This window comes from Eptesicus fuscus, chromosome 13 (assembly GCF_027574615.1).
Source record: "Eptesicus fuscus isolate TK198812 chromosome 13, DD_ASM_mEF_20220401, whole genome shotgun sequence".
In the NCBI taxonomy this organism is placed as follows: Eukaryota; Metazoa; Chordata; class Mammalia; order Chiroptera; family Vespertilionidae; genus Eptesicus; species Eptesicus fuscus.
In genome coordinates, this window is record NC_072485.1 from 30,017,050 (window position 1) to 30,032,253 (window position 15,204).

At 43.8% G+C, this 15,204-nt stretch overlaps 1 long non-coding RNA gene and 1 other non-coding gene across 2 annotated transcripts; both read right to left on the reverse strand.

The window, feature by feature from the left end:
- Positions 1-2,040: 2,040 nt before the first annotated feature.
- LOC129151250 (uncharacterized) lies at positions 2,041-13,539 on the reverse strand. The gene is made up of 3 exons (XR_008557984.1): positions 13,512-13,539; positions 5,695-6,401; positions 2,041-2,503 (listed from the first exon to the last, which is right to left on the reverse strand). It is a non-coding gene; the product is annotated as an uncharacterized LOC129151250 (long non-coding RNA).
- Positions 12,371-12,494, reverse strand: LOC114227119 (U6atac minor spliceosomal RNA). Its single transcript, XR_003613198.2, has one exon. It is a non-coding gene; the product is annotated as a U6atac minor spliceosomal RNA (small nuclear RNA).
- Positions 13,540-15,204: the final 1,665 nt, after the last annotated feature.

Consider the following 15,204-nt stretch of genomic DNA (forward strand, 5'->3'; position numbering starts at 1 on the left):
TGTGTTGCAGTGATGAGCAATCTGCATATTACTCTTTTATTAGATAGGATAGAGGCCTGGTACAGGGGTGGGGGCCAGCTGGTTTGCCTTGAAGGGTGTCCCTGATCAGGGTGGGGTACCCTGGGGGCATGGGGCGGCCTGAGCGAGGGGCCTGTGGTGGTTTGCAGGCCGGCCACGCCCCCTGGCAACGCAAGCGGAGGCCCTGGTATCTGGAATTTATTTTCTTTCTACAATTGAAATTTTGTAGCCTGGAGCAGAGCCAAGCCTGGGGCTCCCTCTGAGGCCCGAAGCCATTTGTGTTGGGGTTATAATTGAAACTTTGTTGCCTTAAGTGGGTGGGCCTGGCCAGGGTGTGTGGAAAGCTTTGCTTCCCCTGTTGTCGGCGACAACCCTGGCCTGCTCTCTCAAGCTCCGTTCTGCCGCCATTTGTTTGAATTTGTTTACCTTCTATAATTGAAACTTTGTAGCTTGAGTGGAGGCTTAGGCCTGCAACAGCTGGCAGAAAGCTTGGCTTCCTCTGTTACCTAGGAAACCTTACTCTTTGTGGCTGTAGCCATCTTGGTTTGGGTTAATTTGCATACTCGCTCTGATTGGATGGTGGGCGTGGCTTGTGGGTGTGTCGGAGGTATGGTCAATTTGCATATTTGTCTATTATTAGATTAGATTTCACTTCTCTAATTCATTTCACATTATTAAAAAACAAAAAACACTTTTTAACTTTCTCTCCCCCTCCTTCCCCCACGACACACATATTCTTCTTGACCTAGCAATCTTCAACATCCTGATTACTAGTCTTAATTTACTGAGATTTTTTTCCTTTCTTGCCTCTCTCCCCTGTATGTCCTAAATGTGTGTATCCTAGACAAACTCAGCGCCCATGTGGAATGTCAATCCAGCACACTAAGTTCCCAGTTCCATGACTTCCTGACTCCAATGTCCTTTGCCATCATCTTACGTAACCTACTCGAGTCCTGCCTGGGGACCTTGACATCACCCACAGCGCCAACCCTTACACTATGTCAACTCTTAAACTCCTCTAATCAGTCTCTTTTCATTCCAGCTTTTTTCATTCCTTGCCTTTTTTTGAAAATATATTTTATTGATTTTTTACAGAGAGGAAGGGAGAGGGATAGAGAGTTAGAAACATCGATGAGAGAGAAACATTGATCAGCTGCCTCCTGCACACCTCCCACTGGGGATGTGCCCACAACCAAGGTACATGCCCTTGACCGGAATCGAACCTGGGACCTTTCAGTCTGCAGGCTGACACTCTATCCACTGAGCCAAACCAGTTAGGGCCATTCCTTGGCTTTTGCTATTACCTTACTAATATCTCCAATCCCTTGATCCTCTCATTTCTCCTCAACCTGTCAGCCTCCTGGCTTTAAGACTCTATGTAGTTCGATGATCTAGATAAGTTAAATGGTTATGCCTTTTCTAAAGATATGGAGAAATTGGTAAATTCAACATTTCTTTCAGTGTCTTAAATTTTTTTCAGGCTTTTGCTAGTATTAAGGGCATCATTGTGAATACCATCACTGTACTGAAGATCTCAGAAGTATTGGTTAATTAATGGAGAGTTTCGGTGGAGAAAGTACCAAGTATACTAGCTTGTATAATACCGTATTTTCTGGCATATAAGACGACTTTTTAACCCAGGAAAATCTTCTCAAAAGTCAGGGGTCGTCTTATACGCCGGGTGTCATCTTATAGGGCAGATATATCCCAAACTCTATATTTTAACTGGAAAAGTTGGGGGTCGTCTTATATGCCCAGTCGTCTTATACGCCAGAAAATACGGTACTTTCTTTTCCATTAAGTATTGAGATAGAGTAAAGAAGTGAAAGCATTATCCCAGAAGCCTCAATCTTCTAAAGAACTTTTGGAAAACATCATATGCTGCTGTTGGCAAAGATGGCTTCCTTGCTGGAAAAGAGAGAAAGGCGGGGGATGGTAGTCAGAGTGACTTGAAATTAAGTTGAGCATGCAACAGTGAGTGAAAGGCAGTAGAAGTATGTTTGGGGCATGGCTGTTGTATTAGTTTCCTGTGGCTACTATAACAAATTACTACCACAAGCTGGGTGGTTTATCCTCTCACTGTTCTGGTGGCCAGAGCCTGAAATCGGTCTCCCTGGGATAAAATCAAAGGGTCAGCAGGGCCACTCTCCCTCGGGAGAGGGTTCTATGAGAGAATCTGTTCCTTGCCTTTTTCTAGCATCTGATGGCTTCCAACATTCCTGAACTTGTGGCTGTGTGGCTCTAAGCTACAAAGCCAGCATCCTCAAGGCTCTCTGTGCTATCTGTCTTCACATCACATTCTCTCTGGGTCAGATCACCCTTTGCCTAGCTTGTGATTGCATTTGGGACCCACCCAGATCATTCAGGGTAATCTTCCGTCTTAAGACTGTTTTTCCAAATAAGGCAACATTTTTGGATTCCAGGCATATTTTAGGGTCATTATTCAGCACATTGCAGCTGCCATCGTTGGGCAGGGATGGAAACTCTGTGAAGCAATAAAAAGAAGAGATGAGAAGAATCTTCCAAGGGCACCAACCCTAAATCAGTTTCATTTCTAAGGGAAAAAACATGATAACCAGGTTTAATACATTGGATCAGGGAGAAGAAAAAGACAACTATACTGAGGGAATTGAAGTATAGATTTGGACTTTGTCAATTAAGAGTTTGAGTGTTTTATTTTATTTTATTTAAAAAACATATTTTAATTTATTTCAGAGAGGAAGGGAGAGGGAGAGAGAAGATAGGAACATCAATGATGAGAGAGAATTATTGATCGGCTGCTGCCGGCACTCTCCCTAATCAAGCCTGCAACCTGGGTATGTGCCCTGACCAGGAATCGAACCGTGACCTCCTGGTTCATAGGTCGATGTTTAACCACTGAGCCACTCTGGCGGGCCCAACCTGTTTTAAGTGGCTCAGTTGGTTGGGTGTCATCCCATGCACCAGTAGGTTGCTTGTTTGATTCCTGGTCAGGGCACATGCCCGGGTTGTGGGTTCATTCCCCTGTTGGAGGCGTGTAGAAGGCAGCTGGTTGATGTTTCTCTCTCTCTCTCTCTCTGAAATCAATAAAAACATTTTTTTAGAAAGTGGCTTAGCAAGGGGTCGAGCCAGACCTGCCTGTCTCTTCATGTGCTCTTCTCAGGAGTGTGGGAGGGGAAGTAAGCTGATGGGGTGATCATCTAGGTGACTGGTGACTAGAGGACCTTATGGGAAGAGTACATCAGAAATAACTGTTCCATGTATATACCCTTCTGCAGGTTGAGTCTGTCATTGTCATTCTGATTAGATTGGGGGATTACAGGGATGGCGTATTTTTCTCTGAGGCAGTAGAACACTTTGGAGAGTTTGAGTAGAGGAGTGTGAAATATTGAGTGTGGGTGGGGACAGTTACATCTGCGTCCTCTCCCCACCAAAAGCAACCACAGTGGAAGATCAGGGTCTTCACTCAAAGGTCGTCAGAGATGACTAGGCTGGACTTCCCCAGCCACATACAGAGAAGCCTTGAGTAAGAGCAAGGGTGTCACACTGTAGGTGACACTGAGGCTCTCACCAATGCTCTCCACTGGCCCGGGCATTTCCTCCAGAGAGAGGCCCTGCTCAGAGAGTGTGCAGCTTGGGCTGTGCTTTTGCTGCCCTCAGAGGGGCTCAGCTATTTTCTGAGTAAAATGGAGAAATGGTTTGATGACTAAGTGAAACGGAGACGGGTTGTGCTGGAACAGTGATGAGCCCTATGGTGGCACCTTCCAACCAAGGAGTTAAGAGGGGGGAGCTGCCCAGCCGGCATGGCATCGACCTATGAACCAGGAGGTCACGGTTCGATTCCTGGTAAGGGCACATGCCTAGGTTGTGGGGTCGATCCCCAGTGTGGGATGTGTAGGAGGCCGCTGATTGATGATTCTCTCTCATCATTGATGTTTCTATCTCTCTCTCTCCCTTTTTCTCTCTGAAATAAATAAAAATATGTTTAAAAAAGGGGGAGGGGGGAGCTGATAGCCCATGGAGGAGAGCACACAGACCCAGAGCTTTGAGATGGCTTATCAACCTCATCTAATATTCGATGCCAGAGAAAGGAGGTGAACCTCTACTTTACCAACCTCTCTCTTCCATTATTAATCCACTTTTGCATCCTTACTTGCATTGTAATGCCAATACTAAGTAATTCCAATGAGAAAATACATGTGATAATACTTGTACACTTTAAAGCCCAAATAATAATAAGAATAGCATTTATTGATAATTATTGTACATAGACACTGATCTAAGCACTTTACATACATTCAACTCATTTAATCCTCATAAGAATTTTGTGACATACTAGTAAGTTTTATTATTCCCATTTTACTGATGAGAAAATCAAGGCTTAGGCAAATCAAGTTTAAGGAGCTTGCTCAAGGACATATAGATTAGTAAATGGTAGAGTCAGGATTTGAACGCTGCTAGCTCCAAAGTCCAAACTATTAACCATTTTGCTATACTCCCTTGCCAAATAAATACCTGTTAAAGTATTAATTTTCAAACTTATCACATAAAAGCAAATATAGGTAAAACATAGACACCAGCAGAAATCAGATTTGATTAAAAACAACCCAGTAGGTAATGGATGAGACCAAATCAATGCAAAGTCATTGTAAGGAAGCAAAATGGTACCCAGACCAAAATCAGGAATCCTGGCCCCCCAAGTCCCTTTCTTCCGGGCAGAGTCCTAGGGTGGCCTGTCCCATCCCAGGTCTATGTGAAATGTCTGGAAACTGTAGTGCCCGTCTCTTAATTTGCCTGCCTACTGCAGGGCTCCCAGTGACACTCTTGGGCTGTGGGGTTTAACACTGACCAGTTGAGTTCAGTCCTGTCTTCAGCCACACTGCCCTGCTTGCTGAGTAGTGGAGAGCACTGCGCAGGCAGAGTTGTAATTACTAGTCTCCCAAATAAGTTAATTCTGCTCTTGGGCTTTCATAGTCTCCCTGTAGTTAAATTTTTATCAGGTCCATTTCCTTAGTTTCTTAAAGAACTTGTGTGGCCTTCCCAGTAGCCTGAGTTAGTGAACGTTTGAGTTGCACTAAGTGTCCGCCTAAAGAGAAACCCTGTTCGTTACTGTTCAGCTACTGTCTGGGGCTGAGCTGGAATATCTGATGCCTTTCCAATCCTGAGTAGAATCTGTCTATCTGGGCCATTCCCTAGAGGTAAAGGGCAGAGTCTCTGCCCCAGACCTTCCACTGCTTCTAACAAATCCTGCCCCTAACTCCCCAAGGCAGGGAGTTAAGATTTCATCCCCAAGGATTTCATACCATGCACTTGTCTCCAGCATGCGCCTGGATAGCAAATGCAGCCAAGAGAAGGGCTGAAAGAGCAGGCTCTAAGGAAGAGGAGTCCAAAGAAGTCACTCCCCCTGCACTCCAGCGTTTTGAATCTGTCTGTGAATCTCCTTCCTGGCATAGGAACCTGTTAGAGCAGCAGTCGCCAACCTTTCTGACGAGGACCACCCGTTGGCGACCACTGCGTTAGAGACCTCAGCCCAGCCAGTGCTGCAATGTGGAGCTACCCTTGGGAGATTTGCATTTTCTGCACAGAATAGGGTGTGTACCATACAATCCTTTCATTCCCGAGATGGGTGCACTAACTAATCATCTATCCCATCCTCCTCCTCCACTCCCATATCTACCCAGGATATTTTGGAATTACCTCGATAAATTTCTCAAGACTTTTGGTTAGTTTTAGCATGGCCTAACAATCTTGGAATGTAGCTTTGAATTTGACCTTGATTTACTTTCTGGCTGTCAATTCAGTATTCTTATCCAAGTTGGTTGTTTGCACTGGCCAAATTAACCATTAGTTGCTAAGACTTGTCATGCTGTTTAGAAGTAATAGATTGAAAGAATGTCCTAAAAACAATCAAGCAAGCAAAATTAGTAAAAAAAAAAAAAAAAGTCATTCTGAGTTATCAGGCTTGATCATCTGCATTAATAAAAACTGATAAACTTTGACTTAGTTTAGTGCTCAGAGACTCCATCATAAACTGTATTTCCAAGAACTTCAAGTGGTGAGAAGTTGATTGTTACTGCAGCTGTCTTCAGGATAATCTGTTAGTTTAAAGTGAACATTTTGTACATTTTGCCATGCCGGCTGTGCCAAGTGTGCCAGGTGGGCTGTTTGTTGAGTGGTCACTGTTTAGTCATTCAGATCTGGCTTTGCTCCTGGATTCATTAAGTATTTTACTAACAACCTGCTTAGTCATATAAAGGGTCCTTTGGGCAAACTCAAGAGGCAGTGTAATGTGAGGAAAAGGGCCTGGTCTTTGAAGCAACACAAAGCTCTGTCCAAATTCTGGTGTTTTAACCCATTAGCCACATGATCTTGTACCTTGCAACTTCGAGTGTCAATTTCTTTATCTGTAAAAACAAAGATGGGAGGGGGGGAAGATTATTTTCAAGATTGATGAGTAAAAATTATATGATATAGATTAGATATGTAGATATATTTTATAGCAAACATATGGTTGGTATTAATTAAGTACAAACTTCCTTTCCCTAATATTAACTTATATTTAAAAACCAAACAATTAATATATATCTCTTTGTAAATAAACATATAAATAGAGGGCCTGGTATATAACGGAAACTCTATACATTCTTGTCAAATAAATGGATAAGTTTGGGATATTTCAAAACAGGGCCACAATACATGGACAAAGAACAGGTGATCACTTTCATGCTATGCAAGTGGAATTGATAGGCTAGCTGCCCCCAATATCTCACTTGGCTTGAAAATCACATTATCATTATCATTATTATTATTTTATTAATCTTCACACAAAGATATTTTTTTCCTATTGATATTTTTCGAGAGAGTGGAAGGGAAGAAGGGAGCAGGAGAGAGAGAGACAGAAACATCGAAGTGAGAGAGACAGATCAATTGGTTGCCTCCTGTATGCCCCCTACAGGGGCTGGGGATTGAACCTACAACCCAGGGAATTGACCGGGAATTGAACCCGTGACCCTTCAGTGGGTTGGCTGATGCTATAAGCACTGAGCAATACCAGTCAGGGCAAAAATCGCATTATTATGATCATGACATAGAAGCCATCAGTCATTCATTCGATACCCATAAATTGAGAAACCTACTATGTACAAGTTATGAGATTTCAAACTAAGTCACATGTCCCTCTCCTGAGAGGATTTGTAAATAGAAAAAACTAACCATAAAAACAAAATGATTACTATCTACATATATAAAAGGCTAATATGCAAAGTGTCCCCTCAGGAGTTCTACCGGGAGACTGAGAGTTCGCTATGACATGCGCTGACCACCAGGGGGCAGCGCGGAGTGAAGGAAGGCTCCTGCCAGTAGCCAGGGAAGGGAGGCCCTGGCTGGCAGCCAGAAGGAAGGCCCCAGCCAGCAGCCGGAAGGCCCTGATCAGCCCTGATCGCCGGCCAGGCCTAGGGATCCTACCCGAGCATGAATTTCATGCACTGGGCCTCTAGTACTATATGTTTGTCCATTGATGGACAAAAAGCAAGGGCATTTCCCCTAGAAATTGAAGTAAATACGCATAAATGTTATTCATAAATGAGTCTCCTAACCCTTTTCCACTGGTGCATCAATAATAACTATACTGATAAATTCAAAGACCTTAAATTTAGAATTTGTTTTTTCTTTTCCTGGAATGCTCTTCTATCCCATGAAAAGCTACTCATTCTTAAGTCTCCCATATCTATTCCATTGTAGGGGTTCAGAACATGTCACCCAAAAATGTTACTTATGCATATTGATTATTTTGAATTAAAGGTACTTAAAAAACAGCTGATGCAAGAAGACACTCTGACCCTCCTTTGTCCCCCTAAAAGCAGAAAATAAACCTCCCATGTGATAGGTGCCTTCCCTGTACCAGAAGGTTAGAAGGCATTCTTATCACCACAGATAGGGAACTTAGGGTCGAGAATGCTATATAAACAAGTCTTGTTACTTTGTTACCATTTTACTATGCCTAACCCAAAGCCCGTTGTCTGGTTAATTCTTCCACAAATTAATTAATTATTATTTTTTATCTAAAAGGTATAAAAGTTCACTGGTCTGGTCACTTCTCTGAGTCTTATATTATCACTAGAAGCCCGATGGATGAAATTTGTGCAGGGCGGGGGTGTGTGTCCCTCAGCCTGGCCTGTGCCCTCTCGCAATCTGAGACCCCTCGGTTGGGCCTAAACTGGCAGTCGGACATCCCTCTCGCAATCCAGGACCCCTTGCTCCTAATGGACCACCTGCTCGCTCTTACCGCCCGCCTGCTCGCCATTCCTTAGTGCTTGGCTCGCCATTCCTTAGTGCTGCCGCAGAGGCGGGAGAGGTTCCTGCTACTGCTGCTGTGCTTGCCAACTGTGAGCCCAGCTTCTGGCTGAGCGGCGCTCCTGCTGTGGGAGAGCACTGACCACCAGGGGGCAGCTCCTGCATTGAGCATCTGCTCCCTGGTAGTCAGTGCACATCATAGCTATCCGTCATTCTGGTAGTTCTGCCATAACGGTCACTGGGCTTTTATATATATAGACTAGAGGCCCAGTGCACAAAATTTGTGCATGGGGGGGGGGGAGTCCCCTCAGCCCAGCCTGTACCCTCTCCAATCCGGAACCCCTTGGAGGATGTCTGGGGATCGGGCCTAAACCGGCAGTTGGACATCCCTCTCACAATCCTGGACCACTGGCTCCTAAATGCTCACCTGCCTGCCTGCCTTGTCGCCCCTAACTGCCCCCCGCTGCCGGCCAGGTTGCCCCCAATTGCTCCCTTCCTGCCAGCCTGGTCGCTCCTAACTGCCCCCCCACCAGCCTGGTCACCCCTTACTGCCCCTTCTGCCGACCTGGTCGCCCCCAACTGCACCGCTCCCACCAGCCTGATCGTCCCTAACTGCCCCCCCCCCCCCGCAATGGCCTGGTTGCCTCTTACTGCACCCCCTGCCGGCCTGGTCGCCCCCAACTGCCCCCCCCTCTGCCGGCCTGGTTGCCCCTAATTGCCCCCCCTACCAGCCTGATCGCACCCAAATGCCCCCCCTGCTGGCCTGGTTGCCCCACACAGCCTGCGGTTCAGTTGTTTGGTTGTCCCTCACTAACCCCCTTGCCGGCCTGGTCGCCCCATGCAGCCTGCTTGTTCAGTTGTTTGGTTGTCCCTCACTAACCCCCCTGCAAGCCTGGTCGTAGGCAGCCATCCTGTGAGGGTGTGAGGGTCAATTTGCATATTACCTCTTTATTATATAGGATGGGGCTCCCATACATACAACATTAATTTTTTTCTCCTTTTAACCTGTGTTCTGTCACTTTAATTATTAGAGAAGCCAAATAACCTAGTATGGAAGAAGGACAAGTTTTCCTCCCCTACATTACACAACACTTCCAGATCCCTATCACCTTTCTACTCTAAACATATCAATTGGTTCTTCTTTACCCTAGTTAATCAGTAAAATTGTTATTTTTAAAAAAATACATTTTATTGATATTTTTTTTTTTTTTTTTTTACAGAGAAGAAGGGAGAGGGATAGAGAGTTAGAAACATTGATGAGAGAGAGACATCCATCAGCTGCCTGCTGCACACCCCCTACTGGGGATGTGCCCGCAACCAAGGTACATGCTCTTGACTGGAATCGAACCTAGGACCCTTCACTCCACAGGCCGACGCTCTATCCACTGAGCCAAAGTGGTTAGGGCTAATCAGTAAAATTATTGAGAAAGGTTTAGAAATTTTATATATATGAATCCCACCAGATTTACTAAATTAGATGGGGCAGAAGCATTTGTAGATTTTCAAATTACACAGGTGGTTTTACTTCTGGGGCTGATAATCACCGATGTGTTAAGCAAAAGAAGAATAAGGATCACTGGAGTGTAAAACTGTACTACTTTCATTTTATTTCCCTAGCTCATAGCACCTTGTAAGCATTCAGGATGAGTTATTTTGAATATATTAAATAAATTAATAAGCAGATAGAGCTGGAAAGTATGTGATGTGGCAGAGTAAGTTTTAATGAAAGATTCATTCTAGGAAGGCAAGACAGAGATGATGTGGGTAGGTGGCATTTAATAAGTTATGAGTTCAGAAAGGGAAACCTAAAATGAATAAGGTCTCAGGGGCACTAAAAGAAAGAAGAGGGTATGAAAGACCAGCTTGGCCTAGTCTACATTCCTTTGACAAAAAGTTGTCCCACAGTTGGAATGGGATGACATTTGAATAACCTTCTAGTCAGGACAAGGAGACAGGCATTGTATCAGGTGCCCTTAATGGGAAAGAAAATAGATGCTAATAAGAAGGAGTTTAAAATCTAACTAAGACCAAGTTGAAAAACATTCACAGAACAACAGGGCAGTTAAGCTTAATGTTGCCATTGTAAATACTTACTTTGTTCCAGGCTTTACATTAAGCACTTTATAAACATGCCTTAATTAAAAACTATTACTATTGCTCTTGATGAAGAGCTGCAAGCTTGGAGAGGATAATTAACTGGTTCAAGGTCATATAGCTCAATGAGTGTTGGAAACTAGATTTGGACCCATGTTGAGCTGTTTTCAGAACCTGTGTTTTTGTGCACTACACCACTAGTCTCCTTCTTCAAACCCACTATATATATAAAAGGCTGAGTGTCCATCTGACCAGTAGCTATTACATGCACTGACCACCAGGGGGCAGATGCTCAACGCAGGAGCTGCCATGATGCACACTGGCCATTTAAAAATAAACAGCACCACTGGTGCCGACAAACCAACACTCGGCTTCCCCCAAGTGGGGCACAGGCCCCGCCACCACTCCGGAGCGACATCCCACCAAATCGCAGCCAATGCTGCCAAGACCCCATGGTGCAAAATGCGGCCCACAGCCCAGCCCAGCTGAGAAACGGTTGCTGTGGGCGCCGGGTAATGACATCACAGCAACACCGGGCTTCCTCTCCCTAGTGACTAGCCTCCTTGGAGTTTCTTCAACCCAGGAACCTGACTTGCTTTATAGCCAGGTGCAAACATTTTACAGTTTAACCAAATGTTTGTGAAGCATTTTTCCGTGCCTCATCACTTGATCCTCACAGAAGTCCTGGAGTAGGTAGATAGGAGACTTGGTAGAATCCTATTTTCTTTTCATTAGCAAGACATGAATAGCGATATTAAAATATTTCTTCTAATTAATTTCCTTTCAATGTGCACAAATCCATGCACTGGGACACTAGTCTTCTATAATAGCCTCTGACCTAAGTGATTACCTAAAATCACATGCCAAATTTTACCATGTCTTAAAGGCTTAATTAAAATAATTCCTTGGCTCTCCATTGTCTTGCAGAGTGTGTTAGAAAATGGAGCATCTGGCAGAACAAAGTAGAGAGGTAACTGAGTGGGAAGGGTTGATATTGGTTCCAAAAGCAGTGAGTTAACTTAGAATTTACTTGAAGGAAGGAAAGAATAGAGGAAAAAGAACAGAGCAACATTAATCTAGACCTGGAATGTTTGAGTACAAAAAATCAGACCCACCTCTATATCTACTAAAGCCATTAGTCTGAACTTCTCATGATACACACACACACACACACACACACACACACACTCACATACACACATGCAGATAACCTGTGAGATTTTGCTAAATAACTAATTTTTAAATAAAGACAATGGTAACATTTGAAAGATATATTTAACTAGGGTGAGCTGTAAAAACAGTACTATAAGTATTGTAATACTTCTAACACCAACATTATGTAATTTTTTTTCTCACACCAACCAATTCTCTGGTTCTCTGGACACAAACTGGTTGTCCTCCAATTCAATTCCGTACTGATGGTAATAACCTGGAGTTAGCATCAGATTCTACAGTTTAAGGCAGGGGTCCTCAAACAACGGCCCGCGGGCCACATGCGGCCCGCCGAGGACATTTATCCAGCCCGCCGGGTGTTTTTGCCGCCGCTGCCTGTCCTGCTTAGCAGCCGACTTAGCAGTGTGCATAGGAATTTGTTCATAGTTTTTTTTTAATTTTTATATTTTATTGATTTTTTACAGAGAGGAAGGGAGAGGGAGTTAGAAACATCGATGAGAGAGAAACATCAATCAGCTGCCTTCTGCACACCCCCTACTGGGGATGTGCCCACGACCAAGGTACATGCCCTTGACCGGAATTGAACCTGGGACCCTTGAGTCCGCAGGCCGATGCTCTAATCCACTGAGCCAAACTGGTTAAGGCAGCATAATTGTTTTTTTTTAACTATAGTCCAGCCCTCCAACGGTCTGAGGGACAGTGAACTGGCCCCCTGTTTAAAAAGTTTGAGGACCCCTGGTTTAAGGGCTCAGTCCCACAAGACCCCCTCACTTAAGATGTCAGTCACAAATATTAGATCACCTGTACTTTTTTTTAAAAACAATGATTAGGTGCCACGAAGTAGGTGGCAATGCCTTAACTGTGTGCATGTTGTTAGGCCCAAGAGCCTCTTCCATCCTTGTCAAGGGGACTGCTAACTGTCTCTTTTCATACAACACTAGGTCACCTGTACTTCGATCCGACCAGTTATAAATCAGGCATTGCCATAACCCTCTCCTTAGGTTTAATAATTTGCTAGAACAGCTCACAGAACTCACTTATATTTACTGGTTTATTATAAAGCATACAACTGAACAGCCAGATGAAGAGGTACGTAGTGCAAGGTCTGAGAGGGTCCAGAGCGCAGAGCCTGAGTTAGAGTGTGCCATCCTCCCAGCACCTTCCTATGTTCAGCCTCCTGGAAGCGATCTATTCAAACCCATCATTTAGGGGTATTTATGGAGGTTTCATTGCAGAGGTATAATTAATTAAATAATTGGCCATTGGTGATGGAACTGAATCTTTAGCCTCCCTCCCCTGCCTGGAGGTTGGGGGGAGGGGGCGTGAAGCTGAAAGTTCCAAATTTCTAATCAAGGCCTGGTGTTTCTGGCCACCACCCTCCCATCCTGAAGCTATTTATGGGATCACCAGTCATCTTATTAGTATACAAAAGATACTCATCACTCCAAGGGTTTTAGGAGCTGTGTGCCAGGAACCCAGGACAAAGACCGAATACTTATTTCTTTTTTTTTTTTTTTTTTTAAATTTATTTTATTGATTTTTTTGCAGAGAGGAAGGGAGAGGGATAGAGAGTTAGAAACATCGATGAGAGAGAAACATCGATCAGCTGCCTCCTGCATACCCCCTACTGGGGATGTGCCCGCAACCAAGGTACGTGCCCTTGACCGGAATCGAACCTGGGACCCTTGAGTCCGCAGGCCGACGCTCTATCCACTGAGCCACACCGGTCAGGACTTATTTCTTTTTTTTATTATACCATAGGCCTCATCTTTGAAGAAAATTAATGCTGCTTTGTGTTCTCTGGTGATGTGTAGTATGAGGAAACCATCCTGAAATCTGAGACAGGAAGTTCATATAAATAACTGAAATCCTAATACAGGTTTAAATGCCTGTTGACTCAACTTATGATGCACATCCAATTAGGATGTTCGTACATACACCCACATATTGGATACCTGTACTGTGAAAAACTGGTAATCCAGGAGGCTCTGCAGCTCTTAGCATTTTGTATTTCTTCCCTTGCTTTTTATATTACATGGACTTGTCTCATGATGGCACCATTGTGACATGTGTACAGGCTGGACACACCCTGTCTCACTGATATTTACTTAGAGAGCCTTCTCTCCTTATGGATAGCCCTAAAGCGCACATTTCTCTCCAGTTTAAGGATGGCAGGCAAACAGTGAAGCTTCTGCCCAGAAGACTGGAGCTTTTGCTATTGCCATCATGACTTTTAGCCACCCAACTTCAGTTATGATTGGAGACTCACACACATACACACAAGGTTTGTGAGCAGCATCACATTGTCTGAACTCATGTTTTATAATAATTTCAGCCACTGTTTCTGGGTTACTGTTGTTATGGAGACTTATACCATATGACTGGTAAACTGGTTGTGTTATATTGTTCTTACATTTTAGTTTTTCTTTTGGGGGCTTATTTTCTATTGTTTTCTTTCTTTTTAAAATATATGTTTTTATTGATTTTAGAGAGGAAAGGAGATGGATAGAGAGATAGGAAGATCAATTGGCTGTCTCCTGCATGCTCCCTACTGGGGGATCAAGCCCACAACCCAGGCATGTGCCCTGACTGGGAATCGAACTGTGACCTCCTGGTCCATAGGTCTTTGCTCAACCATTGAGCCATGCCAGTCCGGCCTGTTTTCTTTCTTAATGCATATGATTTAAATTTGCATGCCTGAGATACTGTTGAAAAAGAGATTAGTGTTACATTTGAATAGCTGGTTAAATAATATGATTTCAGTTGACATTTATTTAAAATAAATAAAAGTTCTTGTGGGTTTGTACAAAATTAATTTTCCTGGGGCATTATACTCACGTATACATATGAATAGACTAAACAAAAGCATTCTTGTATTTAAAAATTAGCAGCAAATCCACATAATTCACTAAATATTTATTGAGGACTCTGGGCCAGATACATGTGGGGGAGGGCTCACAGGACAGGATGAGATGCTGTGTACCTAGAGTTCAGAAGAGAGCCAGAGTCCCTATCACTCTTCTGCTTAAAATCCTTGGAGGGCCTCAGGTCCAAATTGGTTCAGAATATTCTTCTCCCACCCAGAAACCTGGCTGAAGAAGTCCAGAAAGGGGGAAGGAGACTTTCAGAAATCAGATCTCTGGTCCTTTGTTTTGACCTCTTTTCTCGTCTTTCAGTTTATGTTTCATATTCATTATTCCTGATATTTCCTCTCAACTTTGAATAAATCCTGGGTTTGCCTCTGGGCTGTCACTTTCAAATAATCTTAATTCCATTCCCTGCACTTGATGGGGAAATCTTACTCTATTCATAACCAGACCCAACTTCTAGAACTATAGTTCTAGAATGGCATCCTAGATCCCACCAGGAAAGGAGTTCAGACGTGCGCCATTGCTTTGAAGTTAAAATGCCTTTAGCTTACACAAACACCTTTTAGAGCTGACACCTGCTCATCTTTCTATCCTCATCTGTCATCCTTCAGCTTGTATGTTATGTTTCAGTCCTATTTAATCTCTTGAGCAGTTCCTAGAGCTTATATTTTCCCCCCATTTCAGTGTCTTTGCACATGGCATGTTTCCTTCTCATAAAGAGCCTTTGTTTCACCCCAGTTCCCTACCTATCTCTTCTTAACCTCAAAGCGATCCCAGG